We start from the raw sequence: 15,544 nt of genomic DNA, 5'->3' as shown, positions 1-15,544 counted from the left end.
AATTCCATATACTGAATGCAATTATCTGAAAAGGAAATCAAGAGAAAAGTCACATTTACAATAACTACCAAAAATAATGAATTACTTAAGAATAAATTTAACCAAGAAGAAAAGACCTCAACATTGAAAACTGTAAGAATTGATGAAAGAATTTAAAGATAGGAAGATATCGTGTGTTCATAGATTGGAAGAATTAATATAAAAGTGAGTATGCAAAGTGATCTACACATTCAGTGTAATCCCTATCAAAATTCCAATGACATTTTTTCATAGAAGAGAAAAAATTTATAAAATTTGTATAGAACTACAAAAAACTATGAGTAGCCAAAACAATCTTGAGATTAAAAATAAATGAATAAATCAACAAGGGCTGGGGTTGTGGCTCAGTGGTAGAGCGCTTGCCTTGCATGAGGGAAGCACTGGGTTCAATCCTCAGCACCAAATATAATAAATATAATAAAGATATTATGTCCATCTATTTAAGAAAACAAGTGGAGGTATCTAACTTCAAAATCCACTACAGAAATATAGTAATCAAAACAATATCATAATAATACAAAGTGGAAAGATAGATAAAGGAACAAAAAAGAGTACTTAGAAATAAATCCACATACTCAAGGTCATTTGATTTTCAATAAAGTTTCCAGAATAAACAAAAGGAAAAGATAGTGTCTTCAACAAACATAGAGAACAGTCTATGTGCACATGAAGTAGAATGGAAGAATGGAATTAGACCCTATCTCACAAAATGTACATTGAAAAATTTAAAATGGAAAAGTCTTAAATGGAAGAGTTCAAAAACCTTTCACATTACTAAAAGAAATCAGAGGGAACAAACTTGCTGCCATCAGTCTGGGAAATTAATTTTTGGATATGAACTCCACAAAACAAATGAGAAAAAAACACAAATGAAATATCGTCAAACTAAAAGGCCTTCTGCGCAGCCAACAAAACAACCAAAAAGTGGGAGACAAACTCACACAATGGTAGAAAACATCAGCAAACCATACATTTGATAAGGACCTAAAATCAGAAATATATTAGAAACAAACAACTCAATAACAAAAAAAGAAATAACCAAATAATCTAACTTTAAAACCGGCATATGAGCTGGGCATTGTGACACATGCCTGTAATCCCAGCAACTCTGGAGGCTGATGCCAGAGGATCACAAGTTCAAAGCCTCCTTATGAAATTGAGGGAGACCCTGTCTCAAAATAAAAAATCAAAAGAGCTAAGAATGTGACTCAGTGGTTAAGTGCCCCTGGGTTCAATATATGGTACAAAAAAAAAAAAAAAAAATCAGCAAATGACTTGAATAGATATTTCTTAAAAGAAGATATATGGATGGCCAAAAGACATATGAAAAATGCTAACCATCAGAGAAATGCAAATTAAAACCACTATGAGATATCTCCTCATACCTATTAGAATGACTATTACCAAAATGATAAAATATTATTAGAATATGGAGAAAAGTAGAACCTTTGCATATTGTTGGTGGGAATGGAAATTAGTATAGTCATTATTGAAAATAGTAGTGAAGATTCCTCAAAATCTAAAAAATAAATAAAACCTTAACATGATCAAGTTTTCCATCTATTGGGCATCTATCCAAAGGAAATGGGATCAGTATATAGAAGAGGTTTCTGCACCCCCATTTTCTTTGCAGAGCTATTCACAACAGTCAGAAAATGAAAACAGCCAAAGTATCTACTAACTGATGAATGGATAGAGAAAATATTGTACATATACACAATGAAATACTCAGCCATTAAAATGAATGAGGTCTTGTCATTTGTGACAACATGGATAAAACTTGAGTTTATGTTAAGTGATGTTATGCTAAGTGAAATAAACCAGGCACAGAAAAACAAGTCCCACATAATCTCATTTATATAAGGTATATTAAAAAGTTGATCTCATTTGAAGAGAATAGAATGGTGGTTACCAGAGATTGTGGGTAGGGGTGGCATTTACAGAAATGTTGAAGAAAAGATATAAAATTCAGTTAGGAATAATAATTCCTAAGATATATTATACAACATTGTGACTCAACTATATATTAATATATTCTATGAAAAAATTGCTCAGAGAGTAAATTGTTGTGTTCAAACCACAATAAATGTTGAGCATGTGAGGCAATGCATATGTTGATTAGCTTGATTTAGCCATTACACAATATGCACATATTTCAAAACACCGTGCTTTTTACATAACAAATAAGCGTATTTTTACTTGTGTGCTAAAATAGGCTTAGTTTAAATTTTTTCAAAATAGAACATCTGCTAATATGAAGACACTAAGGAAAATAAAAGACAAACCACAAATATCAAAAAGACATTTTCCTCATAATATATAACTGAAAATGACCAGTATCAAAAAGTTAAATACTGATAGAATAAAACTTCTGTAGCCTAATAGTAATAAGGCAATTAACTCAATCCCAAAGTAAAAGTCATAGACTCTTCTCAGAAGATAAAACATGAACTACCAATAAAGAGGAAAGACCTTGATATTTATTAGTATTCAGGGGATGCAGTTACTCCAGTAAGATGTCTGTTATAACCACCTGCTTAGCAAAAAATAAAAAATGCAGTCTGAAAATACCAGGTGTTATAACTAGACTGAAGTTATAACTAGACTCTTATAAAATGTGATTGAGGCTAGGAGTAGACGAATGCATTTTGGAAAATTATTTGACAACGTCAAGAATGGTTGGATGGTTTTACCCTCTATGGACCAGAAAGTCAACTTCTATTGTTATAGCCCAAGAAATTCTTGCTTATATATACAAGAAACATGCAACATGCACCAACACTTAAATTCTAATGTATGGAACAAAAAATGTGAGTAAAAGACAATGCATTCAGTATTTTAAAATTTATGTAATTTTATATAGATTTCAAAACATCCAATAAGACAATGTATTTTATGGCAATATATACATATATATTATGTTGTATATGTATGAAATATACATATTTGCCTAAATATGTATATTAATATAAAGAAAAATTAGAGAATAATAACCAAAAAGAAAGCGATGAAATATTAACATTTCAAAATTGCTGAAATTTTAGATTACATGGATTGTAAGGTTGTTCATCTTAATTTATGTAAGGTATATGCTTTATTGTACTTATTCACTATGCAATAAAATATCATTTAAAAAGAAAATAACACAACAATCAGGAATGGAATAATGACTAGGCTAGTTTCCAGCATTTTCCCTCAGTGACTCTGGATTTCTCCCTGAAATTCCACCCTAATTAAATCTGTCCCAATTTTAAATGGCACTTCCAAGTGACAAGTCTGTTTTGGCTATCAGATATTGTGCTTATTTATGTTCTGAATACTTCAGTATCTACTCTGGGAAGCAGAGCTTTGTCCTTGGAATGGACAAGTGCTATTTTGAGGCACACAGAAATATTACATTAGTTCCTTTAGTCTGTACTACTCAAGTTTTTGCTCACATCTTGGCCTTCACATGGAATCCCTCAGATTTTTAGTTTTCTTGGTTATTTCTCAATAGCATATCTCTGCTCCATTTAATTCAACTGTCATTTTTTTTCTTCTGTAATATTTTTGCAGTTTTCCTATAAATAGGGATCTACTACAAAATTTAAAAACCAGAATTTATATGACATCCTATTAAAGTGTGTGTATCAATTGTAAGAATTTTCAACCACTCCCCTGAAAACTCACTAATTTCATGTGGATATATACTCAAAAGTGGGATAACTGGATGATATGATTCATCTATTTCTAGTTTTCTTTTTTTGAGGAACCTACATACTGTTCTCCATTACTTTTGTACTAATTTACATTCACATCAACAGTGGATGGGAGTTCTTTTTTCAGCACATTTTACTGCCTAACTTTTTTTTATAAATGTCATTCGGGTTGGAGTAAGATGATAGTTTTAATTTGCATTTCCCTGATTGAGCATTTTTCATCTATTTGTTGGCCATTTTTATTTTTTATTTTTTAGCTGCAGTGAATAGAGGGAATCATGTCAGGAACATGAAACCCCTGTTAGCTTTACTGTTACCCATAGGCAAGGGCTCTACTTTTCTGCCTTCATTGAGAGCTATCTCTTCTTTTCCTGCCTTGAGAAATAAACAAGGTGGTCAATAGTTGTTCTTACCTTTGTCTCCAAATGGAGCAGTATCAGCAGAACTAGAGTCATTTCCACTTGCTATGAAAAGATATTTTTAGCACATTTTACCAGAGAAAATGAATTAATTCCATACCTTTTTTTATTCAATCATTTAGCTGTCACAGATTGAGTACCCACTATGAGTCAAAAATTATTTCACCCATTTATCACTTTTATATTCTTCTTCAGAGATTAATTTTGCTCATTTGGAAGGGAAATTGTTCTCATCTTTGTTACAATCTTCAATAGTGTAATTTGTTTTCTTGGATTTTCAGGATACTTTAGAATATCTTCTGGAATTATATTAGATTTTAATATAAGAATGTAATATAGAAAGAAGCAGATTTGAATGAAAATATAAGTCAGATGTACTTCTAAAAGAATTGAAGGTAGCCACAAGCCTCAGGTCTGGAGATGTTGCTCATGTGTTGCATGTAACGATGGTCCTACTGCCGTCAGCACCATTAGTATAATTCTGATTGATAGAGGTGAGAAAGCCTCCAAAATTCAGCTCTTCAGTTATCTGTGATTTCTCTGGATTTGGTCTGTTATAGAATAGTTTATTTCGGAAGAGGCATGTACAGTGATGATAAAGGAAGTCAGCAGAAGAACCCACAGAATATGATTTGATTCAAAAGATTTAGAGAATTTACAAAACCAACCTTCAACTTTAACACATTTATCTTGACTTGAAAAATGCAGTTTTGTTCATTGTCTTAACATCAAACTCAGATGTCATTATTTTTAAGACATACAAATATAAATATGTCAGTTTGTTGATGTTTAGTAATTTGCAAACCATGTAGATATTTCAGCTACAAAATTAAGAAAAATGATACATTAGCTGAATTAGGAGATATTTAAATATTTTAAGACATATCAAGACTAGAGACAGAATGCTTGTCAAGTTCCAATTTGTACCCTGGCACAAGTTTATAAACATGGTATTTAAATAAGTTTAAATTAGATATAATATAAAAAATGTTAAATAGAGAACTAGTCAAAAATCGTGATTTTAGGGCAGCTATTTTGTCATTGTTGGTTCATCCAAGCTCATCATGTCACTAATAACATCCTAGAATAATCACTCATATACTATTGCTCAGTTGTAAAGTACACCTTTGTGAAGGTATTCAACTAAAAAAATTTGATATCTCATACAAGATGAAAGAGTATATTTTTATTAATTCATTTGAAGTAAAATTATAATAGTACACAATATTGCAACAAGAAATGACTTATTTTGAGGCTTGATTTGTCTTACTATTTTGATGAAAGAAAATCATGTTGGTAGTTACTCTCAAGCATTTATTTTATTAGTGAACTTAGAGCAATTAAGTAACTAAGGAAGATTTAGAAGGAAATTATAAAAAGGAAGATGATATTTGTAATTTAACTAAACTCTAGGGCTATTTATCTTCCTGTAAATATATGCACATATGTGCATATGTGCATGTGTGTGTGCGTACATATATATATGTATAAATATGCATATATATATGGAGAATTATAAGCTGCAATGTAAAAGTCCAAGTTTTATTAATAACAATAATTCCTGGCATTTATAGACTGTCTTAACATAAAATATTTATCCAATGATCTAACACAAAAATATTATAGTAAATACTTTAATATGAATAAATAAAGGTAATCATGATTGGTATACATACATTAGTTTGTTGTTAGTAACTGTTTCTCAACTGACACACAAACACTAACAAAAATTTTGCTAACATGACCTTTTTAGAATTCATGATTATAGCAACAACATGGGAATCTTAATGTCGCGTACAAGTAAATACTAGGAAATCACAAATATAATTATGAGTTACATTTTAATAAAGGACCAAGTACGTATTTTCACATTAAAAATTTTATTTGAATTACTTTTGCAAATGTCAGAGTCTTAACAAGTTATTTATTGTGTAACACATGACACAAATGAACACTGGTAGAACAAAAGGATCCCTGGGGCTTCCACTCTGGGCTGGTGAATTGATCACCATCAGGAATGAGTCTTACATAGGGTAGGGTCATTTATGTCAACATGCTTAATCTAAGATGGTAGGTCACCTGTGGTAACATGACTTAGTTGTTGGTATCAGGATAAATCATGTATAATGTAATTCATACATGGTCTATAAACCAATAAATAGCTTCATTTTTTGCTTTAGGATATTTTCATCCAAAAAAGTAATCTACTTATCTGGTTAAAATAGTTCACTTATCAATCGTGTTTACTTACCAAGAGTTGCTTCAACACCTTAACATTGTCTACTAGCTAAAAATTCTTATATCCCTACTTTTACTCATTTTCAAGTTTCCCACCTTGAAAGACCTTATCTTTTAATCAGATGAACTCCCTGTCCATTTCCATGTAAATCTCTCACTTCCAACTCTCCCCTTCTGAGGGATTGCTTATATTCTGCCAGTCTGATGTATTTCCCTACCACAGTGAATGATAATAAACGTATTTATTCTGCCATTAGCAGACTGCTGATGTTTTGGTGAATTCAGTGTAAGAATTCATGGTTTGTTTAATCAAGAATATCATACTTAATAAATAACATTTTCTTTTTATAATATAATAAAGTTACACATATTTGATACCAGGGGGGAGGCATTACTTTACTATTTTAGAAAACAGGTAACTGGAAACAGCATGCATTTTCCTACTCTGACTCACTCCACCTCTATTCATTTACTTTTGATCATGCAAATTCTTACTTAGAATCATAGAATAAATATTATATAAGACTTTGAAAACAATTTTTGAGTCCTATTGACATTCTAGAAGCTTATTAAGTTAATTATAAATTTGCACACTCCAGATGACAGGACCATAGAACTTAACTGTTTTTACTTCCTGCTATTAATACTGATGGTCATGGTTAATTAACAATTTCATCAAGTTAATTCAATGTGGTAAATTTTCACATATAGAGTGTTTCACAAACTTTCATTAGAAGCAGAAAGACTTTGTCAAGACAGTGTGATAAATATTCAAGAGGAGCAACTACAACTACAAAATAAGATGGCATTTATATCGCCCAGTTGTATGTCTCCTCTTTGGTTACAGTAATGGGCAGGGAATGAAATATTAAGGACCAGGGACAGCCACAGCTGCTTTCAAGCTGAGTGATCCACCTGGGCCTGATGCCATAAGGCAATGGCCAACAGGAAAAACAGATGACAAAACATGGGTTTAAAGTATCATCCTATTTTCTTTTACATTGTGAATAAGTCAGCAGAATAGTACTAGGCTTGAATTACTTAAGAAATTCTTGTGTGTATAAAATCCTAACGAATCTCAAATTTTTCCACTCTTTTCCTATAATATCTATTATTTGAGTCTAATATATTGCAATTCTGCTGTGCACTTTTTTCTTCTGCTTGTTATATGCCACAAATAGGATCTACTTCACAGATTTCCGTGAGTATTACAGAGAGAAAAAATGAATATGAGCACAGTACCTGGCACAGTAAAAACTCAGTAACCATTAACTCTTATCATCATGATTGTTTTGTAGTCTCAGTTCTACTACTTGTTAGTCTTTTTTTTATTTGTTAATTAAATTTATCTTAACATATGAAAAGCATAAAATTTGTACATAAAAATAGGGTAAAAGGTGATGTTTCAATGCAGGTACACATTTTGCAGTTTAAATTAGGTCAAACATTTCTATCTCCTAATTCATCATTTGTTTGTGAGGAAGATATTCAAAGTTTTTATTCATGTTTTTTGAAATATATACTATTTTTATATATTTTATATATTATTTTCATATATATAGTCACTCTACTATGCAAAATAGCACACCAGAACATTTGACTCACCTTGCCCAGTAACTTAGTACACATTAATCAGCATTTCCCCATTTCTCCCTCCTCCTTTCACTCCCCAGCCTCTTGTAACCACCATTCTACTTTCAACTATGAGATAAAGTTTTTTTAGATTCCACCTATCACCTACATCATTGTCAGACATAGGCCTAAGTCACACATACTTCCCCACTACCCAGGCACCTGAGATAGTGCAGGTCACATGCTGTGAGACTTCAGTGTGACCAAGCTGAACATCAGTGTCTAGACCTTGAAGGTGGATACTAAGTTGGGTCATGCCTAGTCCCATAGCCACAATGACCTTCACAGTCTCAAGGGTGCACCCAGGCCCATTCAACAGGCTGAACTGTGAGTCTTTTCCACTTTAGTGCATGTCTCTGCCTAATGCTAGGGCAGGTCTGGAGGCTTCATCTGTGAGCACTAACCTGGGGATGGCTGTGCTGTTTGAGATTGGGTAGGGTTGTGGAGATAATTCTTTGGCTGCCAAGGCTGACACTAAGCTAGATCATACCTAAATCACACAGCCTCAGGGATCTGCATTGTCTCAGGGGGTGGAAGAATGTGTACCTCAGGTAAAATCTGATCTTACAATGATGCTGGTCTCTGCCTGATGCCAGGGAAGGTCTATAGGTTCTGTTTGCAAGCTCTGTACTATGTGTAGATAAAGCCTCATGCTGTGTTTTATTGCAGTGGCCTTCGCACCAAACTCACAGACAAAGTCCCTTTAGGAGTAACTTTCATGTCCTGCTCCCTAGGGGTGGAGTTTTACCCCCTCATCTGCTGCCAAAGGTTGGAGGAGAGGTGGTGGCAATAGACCCTTGGTAACCTGTATAAACTCAGTATTAGTAGCTCAGTCCATGGACTACCCTGGTGTTAGGGGATTTGGGGCTCTACTCTGCACTAGATTTTACCTTGGTGAGTCTGTTAGTGGGTATCATGTCTAAGGCCTGGACTTAATTTCTTCTCCTTTCCCTAAGCTTAAGGTGCCTTTCTTCATACTGCACTGCTTTGAGTTGTGGGAGAGGTGAAATGAAAAACTCTTTGCTTCCTACCTTCTTCAATGCATCTTTCCTTATTATTATACTAAAACCAGGCATCATTCTCTAACCTGGCTTCCTTAGCCCTTTGAAAGTAGTTTGTTGCATTCATAGTTATTGAAATTGCTGTGTCTATGGAGAGACGATTGCTGGAAGATCTTGCTCAGCTGCCATCTCCCTTTGCTTCTCTCACCTTTCTATATTAAACAAGTCACTTTGACCCTTAAAGAATTAATTTCCTCTTCTTTACAATGATATTCCTTACTGAATTTGCAAGATGGTTATATCAAATACATCACTCTCTGATTTTTCAAAATTGAAAATCACTAAGTCATTAAGCCCAGAAGCTTTCAATGAGCAACCCTGAACACTAGTAGTGAATTCCTTTTCATAGTCCTCTAAGCATGCTACCCTACTGTGCTACTACCTTGTAGCTAATTATTTGCATATCTCCCTTTTTTGCTAGACAAGATTCTGTAACATGAGTCATATTGCAAAAGTCCTTTGAAGATTTGTGTTGATGAATAGCATGAAGAAATGTGGTGAATAGATTCTATTGTTTTAGAGAATCTTTCTTTTTTTTTCTTCCCCTCTGAGGGGCTAGGGATTCAAACCTGGGTCCTTGCACATGCTAGCCGAGTGCTCTCCAACAAGAGCTATTTCTTCAGCTCCGATTTTATTGTTTTAAAAGAATGCTTCTTTCTGTTTCTGAATTTAGAAAGTAACAACCAATTCAGAGAGAGAAAATGTACAATCTCTCCCCAGTAGATTTCTGAGTGTATTACAAGTGATATAGTTAACTCTTGCAGAGTGAAAAAAGCACAGGATGCATTTTTTTTTTTTCTTTTTAAAAGAAGTCTCTGGTAATTGAAAAAAAAAAAGTTCATTTTTATTTTCTCTAGTTCCCCACTGTTCTTATATCTCAAAAGGGCCAATTATGTTAGTCATTTGACTCTGTATTCATTAGTTCTGCCAAAGAGATACAAACCAATATCAATTTAAAATACTTTTTTTAAGCTCATAAGTATATAAATGGATCATAAGGGTGCACACATACATGTACTTTCCCAATACTTGTGTAGGTTTTTATATACATCATAGGTAAGACTGAACAAATGACATTATTCAATTTCTCATTGACTTGAAATGGATTAGGGAAGTTATACTTCTATGAAATGTCCACATTAAATCTTCTACTCAGATAGGATTCAGTCATTTTTAAAGGGAACAGAATTCATTTAGTGGAATGCAGGAATATGATTCTCAAATACAGAGTAAAGAAGGCCCTTATGATGCTACATACTGCCTGCCCTTTGAGACAATCTCAGGTCCATTACACAAGCTCCCATTAGTTTTCCAGGATAAACTGTACTTTCCTTAAAGGGTATTATACACAGTACCTGTTCAAAAAGTTAATTTTGATTTTCCAATTAAAAGTGATGCTCTCTTCTCTTGCCTCATAAGTATTTAATACTTCACAACACCCTTCATTTTTTTTTTATGCTGCAACATACCAAACTTTGAACTTGTCAGTAAGACACTGTAACTCAAATGCTATATAAAATGCCCTCCATATTATCTCATATTGTCCTTTATTTTTGGATTCTTAACATCATAAAACTGTATAATTGGAAGGAATATTTAGTCACTTCAAATTCATGTTTTGTGCTTGCAGTCACTCAACGTCCCTGCTGCATGTTTGATCTGTAAATGTAACTGGGATTATCTTTTCCTTTTCTTTCCCTTCAGTCTTTTTTTTTTTTGCTCTATTGATTCTCTTATACATTAATAACTTTCTGTTGTGTCAGAGGAACTTCATCTCTAGAGTTTCTACTTATAAATTATAAGTGCTTTCCACTGGAAACAATGATGAACCATGGTGTTACACATAAGTATTTCAGAAATATTCAAAGATAAAATGGGATCATTTTGCCAGCTGAGAAATTGGATAGTTTTTCAAAAGGGAACATGTGTTCCGTTTGATAATATGAGGTTTAAAAAAAACTTTGAAAATTAGAGCAATGTAGAATATCAGAAATGTCTTAGGAAATACTTGTGTTCAAATCAGTACACAGTTTTATTGGCTGACTGGGTCAAGACAAGCCATGCTCTATCTTAGTTTCTTATGTACAAAATAGACTCTAATTTCTGTCCCTGTCATTACATTCTTCTCATTTTCAACAAAAGCACTGTATATAGTGTGTACACACTATATGCCTGTATTCTTTTCTCTCCTTCCATAGAATATTTTCCGTCATTCTTATATGCCTGTATTCTTTTCTCTCCTTCCATAGAATATTTTCAGTCAATTGTGTTTGTAGTAAACTGATATTGCTTTTTCCATTGAGACTCAACACAGATACCAAACCTCCCTATAAAACCCTTCTATGAAGACAAAAAGGCATTTAGTGGTCTGATTTGTTATATTCTTATAAACTTTTGCATGCACTTCATTAATATATTATCTTTTGAATGACATTTATTTTTTAAAGTGTCTCCCTATCTGAATGTAAAATATTAAGGATTAGAAGTATACTTTTGTGTCTTGGGTAACCCAGATTAATGTACGTAATAGGGCTTCATAAAATTGAATAGGTGAAAGTGAGAAATTTTTAATTTTTCAATAGTTTTAAATTTTAAAATTCTTTTTATACTTAACATCTCTACAAAAGAAAATACATTATATCCAGTATTTGCAAAAATAGTGACAGAAGCACTTTTTGTTAATTGCTTCTATTAGATGACTAGTTAACATAGTAATGATATGAATATAATTCAACTTCATGGTGCTTACTCCATGTCAAGTAATAAGTGAAGACACCATTGCAATTATAATTGAAGATGAGAGAACTGTGTCGTTGAAACATATACCATCTCTAAGTTCTATTTTATGAAATTAAAAGAAATATATAGTATAATGATAGTAATTTATTTTATCTTAATTTGAAAATGACTTTCTTATGACTTTATAAGTTTGGACTATTATAAGGATAATTTCATGGAAATGGTCTATTTTATTTTCAGGTAAAGACAGTAACTGATATTTTCTTAATTAAAAATAATATTCTTATGATTTTTTTTTACCACAAAGATATCAAAGTAATTTCATAAAATTTGTCTATTACATTTTTCAGGAGTTCAGAGCAATAAAGGATTAGGCAGTTTGTTATGTTTGCCTCATTGAGGCAACATTGTTAGAGTAATATAATGGTCAGAATAAGGTATTCCCAGAAGTTAACTCAATGTAATGTATTGCTTACAGAAATCACAGTGCTTAATATTTTCCTTATACCATCAACATGATCAACATAATAAATCAATTGGAAAAAATATGTACTGAACGTGATTCTTTGGGTTATGTGCTTTGGTAGAAGTGAATTGAAATAACAACAAAAAGATTTGCATCGAACCATGTCTCCTCTATTATCATCACTGTCCCCATTATGTTCCTTACATAGTCTGATTATGTAACGTTCCTGTTCCATGATTACCCATAACATTCAAACTACTTACAGAACATTTAAAACCTTTCAAAGAATGTCAGGTTCTTGTTTTACCATATACTTCCCATTACTGTCCGTTATAACTTACCCCCGCCATATTTTTTAAAGTGTAAATGCCAGCTGCATCGCACAGTTGACTCTCCTTCTGTTGCATTAGGCAGAGCATCATTTCCTGAATTACAAATGCTTGGCTCCTGCCTTCAAGTCTTGCCTTTCTCCTATTTTGATGCAACTTGTTTTGTTCTTAAAGTTTAACTTTGTCTCAGTCTGTAGAAGTAACGTTAATTTTAGAAGAAGTTTAAAGCATTTTGAGCCATGTAAATTAAACTAGTTTTCAATATTTACACAATTATATTGATATTGCCTTATATGTCTAATTCTTCCTGCAGATGTTGAAACTAACAGGATTGCCTGGGTTGTATTAGAGTAATAAACAACATCCAAATTTCAACTATATAATACAATGACAGTTTATTTTCTTCATTTTCTTACTTTGTACAAAGAAAATGAATTGAATAATGAGAGCTATGGAGGGTTCTGAAATATCTGAGAACAACAGTTAAGTGAGAGCAAGTGTATTTGCCACCATAGAGGGAATTTGAAATGTAGCTTTTGAAGTGAGCCTTCAGATTGGTGTGAAAATCAGTATCCTGAGTACATTGTTATGCTTCACAAACTCATATTGCAGGAGTCATGCACAAGCTTTGCCAAGGAAGCAGTAATTGTACTAACTCTATACAAAAAATGTTATTTTATTTATACTCTCCAATGTCTAACAAATATCACTAATAGCTCATATAATATTCATTTGAATTAAAAATTTTCTGGTATTTCTTAGATGAAAGCTGAGGATATTATTTTCTATGGATGTTAACCATTCATAACAGTACCACTAAGAACTAGAACAAATATTTTAAAATATTCTTTATCTTTAAATACCTTTCAACAAATCTCTCATCACATAACAACCGTGCCAATAGATAGCTGTTCTGACTTACAAGGTACATTGACAAATTTTACTTCATCTTGCAAATAGTTTAATTGTGGACTTGCTTGTGGACTTAAAACACTATTTCCCTCAGAGTAATTTTCTTCCTTAAAAATGGGAACAATAAAGTTAATCTTTATGTAATATTTATATTTCAGTTGATGTTGATAAGTAGACATCAAACTTTACAGCTAACAAGATAACAAAATGTAAAATGTATTTCCGAATTAAGCATTGATTAGCAAAAAGAAAAGTGAAATACACAGATTAAAATGTCAGTTATTGAAGTTCTCTGCTGTTTCATTACTGTTGATAGCAGTAAACATTATAAATTTCAAGTTTACCAGGCAGAATGTCATGCAATTTGTCAAATCCAGTTTAGCTAAAATGAGGTTTGTTGCTTACACAATCAACTTGCTAATTCTGCTGGCACTTATTCTACTGCTGTTGCATAAATTCTCAACTATAAGCTACAGCATACATTTTAATTTGCTGGCCATCAGGTTAAGGAAAAATCATGTATTCCTTCAAGTTCTGTTATAGTTACACTGATTATTGTCATCAGATTTTCCAACAGATTATTATTCAAGTTTTGCATTAAAATCAGAATGTGCCACATTTCTACAAATAATCTTGATGTCTAATTATAATCTACTGTTTTAATAATTATAATTTTTGAAAAAGTTCAATACTTTAGGTGAACAATTATTCTTAAATATGGATTTTTAAATTTCAGAAAGTATTTAATGCCTTTTTAAATTTTTCATCATTATACTAAGCCACTGAAAACTCATGAAACTTTACATTAGTAATGCAAACAACCAAAATTTTAAGTGTCAGTATTAATTTTATGCATTATTTTTATGATATGCAAAAATTCATGCATGTGCACTGGTTTGAGATTTAAAAACAATGAAATCTCTTCTAGATATCAGTGTGAAATTAGTGAAAGCTCAATTCATTATCATAAGAATAGATGAATGCAAGACTGAAAGAGTCTGAGAGAATATATTTAAGCGTCTCATCTTAAAAAGGAAAAACAGGTTAAGAGATCTGAATTAATTTACCCAGAGAGTCTCACACTGTTATACACAAAGTCAAAATAAAAACCCTGATCTACTCATGCAGCCTTCATTCTACTGTATCTCAAGAACATTAGTTCAACATTCCAAGCCACCATGAAACATTTACTTTCTGCAAAGTAATATAACTTAATCAAAGTGCTTCATATCTGTTCTCTACATTTAAGGAATTTTAGTCTGCTATAATTTTTTATCAGGCATGAAACTTTCAGCTATTTATACCCCCCCCCAAAAAAAAAACAGAGAAAAACCTAACCAGGACTGAATTTTAAAAACAAATTAATGAATATGTTCCCTTACAGGAGAGAGAGGGCAGTGTTTCGGCTCTGATATAATGTGGCCTCCAAAATCTTATGTGTGAGATAATAGAAGAAATTTCAGAGGTGAAATGAGTAGGTTATGAGAGTCTTAATCTAATCAGTTCATCACTAATTCATTGACTATGGATTGACTGGTTATAATAGTAGGGAAATAGGGTGTGGATGGAAGAAGTTGGTCACTGGGGATATATCTTCGGGGTTTATGTTTTGCCCCTGGTGAGCCTAACTCTCTCTCTCTGCTTCCTGATGGCCATGTCCTGTGCTGCTTTCCTCCTCCAGACCCTTCTGCCATGATCTTCTGCCCCATCTTAGGCACAGAGCAACAGAGTTGGCTATCTATGGATTGAGATCTCTGAAACCTTGAGCACCAAATAAACTTTTTTTTTTTTGATCACAGTAGCAACAAAGCTGAGTACCAGGGAGTTAAGGTGAGCTCAGGTTTGGCTGATTGATACACACTCTTGGGCAAAATACATTTCTTTTCCCACAGCATGGTATATATCTTAAGGTTACCTCTTTCCACTGGCCTCCAGAGCTGATAGGAGCTATACTTTCTATATTGTAGGAAACAAAATGCATTGTTTCTAGAAGGCTCTCTAGCTTGTTGCT

General features: G+C 32.6%; 1 protein-coding gene across 1 annotated transcript in view; it reads right to left on the bottom strand.

Moving 5' to 3' along the window:
- Positions 1-15,544, bottom strand: part of EYS (eyes shut homolog) — a gene marked incomplete at its 5' end in the record, with an annotated part of 1,696,555 nt that overhangs the window by 635,946 nt on the left and 1,045,065 nt on the right.

Source organism: Sciurus vulgaris (genome assembly GCF_902686455.1).
Source record: "Sciurus vulgaris genome assembly, chromosome: 7".
Classification (NCBI taxonomy): domain Eukaryota; kingdom Metazoa; phylum Chordata; class Mammalia; order Rodentia; family Sciuridae; genus Sciurus; species Sciurus vulgaris.
This window is presented reverse-complemented; position numbering and strand designations above follow the sequence as displayed.